The sequence below is a fragment of the Nothoprocta perdicaria genome, unplaced genomic scaffold, assembly GCF_003342845.1.
Source record: "Nothoprocta perdicaria isolate Ctin4 unplaced genomic scaffold, notPer1 scaffold_36, whole genome shotgun sequence".
Taxonomy (NCBI): domain Eukaryota; kingdom Metazoa; phylum Chordata; class Aves; order Tinamiformes; family Tinamidae; genus Nothoprocta; species Nothoprocta perdicaria.
In genome coordinates, this window is record NW_020455599.1 from 1,036,373 (window position 1) to 1,036,848 (window position 476).

Genomic DNA, 476 nt, shown 5'->3' on the forward strand with positions numbered 1-476 from the left:
AATGCCTGCTGTGGGTGGTTATCACCCCCAAATCCCCAACTGATTTCCTGAGTACTTTCACAGACTCACTGAGCACTGTTTTTTGATTTTTTTTTTCCAATTAAGATGAAACTTTCTAAACTGGGGAAACACGAAGKCCTCTCAGAATACCCCAGGGAAAGCCAGGATGTCCATCCGCCCACTTGACCCACAGCACTGGTACTCCCTCCACATGGAGGGCGCCTACCCTTTCCCTCCCAGATTAACTATTTCAGGCCTTCTTTTTTTAATTATTGTTTTTTAYTTCCTTAATTTGCCTTTTCCCCCCCGCATTCCTCCCCACAGGAGACACCCCCTCCCCCCAGCGCCCCCCGCTCCCCTCTCGCGGGCGGGGCGGGGCGGGGCAGGGCGGGCGAGGGCCCCGCCCCCTCGAGGCGGCCGTTAACGGCCCACACGCCGTGCGCGCGCCGCGGGAAAGGGCGGGGCGAGGGCGGGCG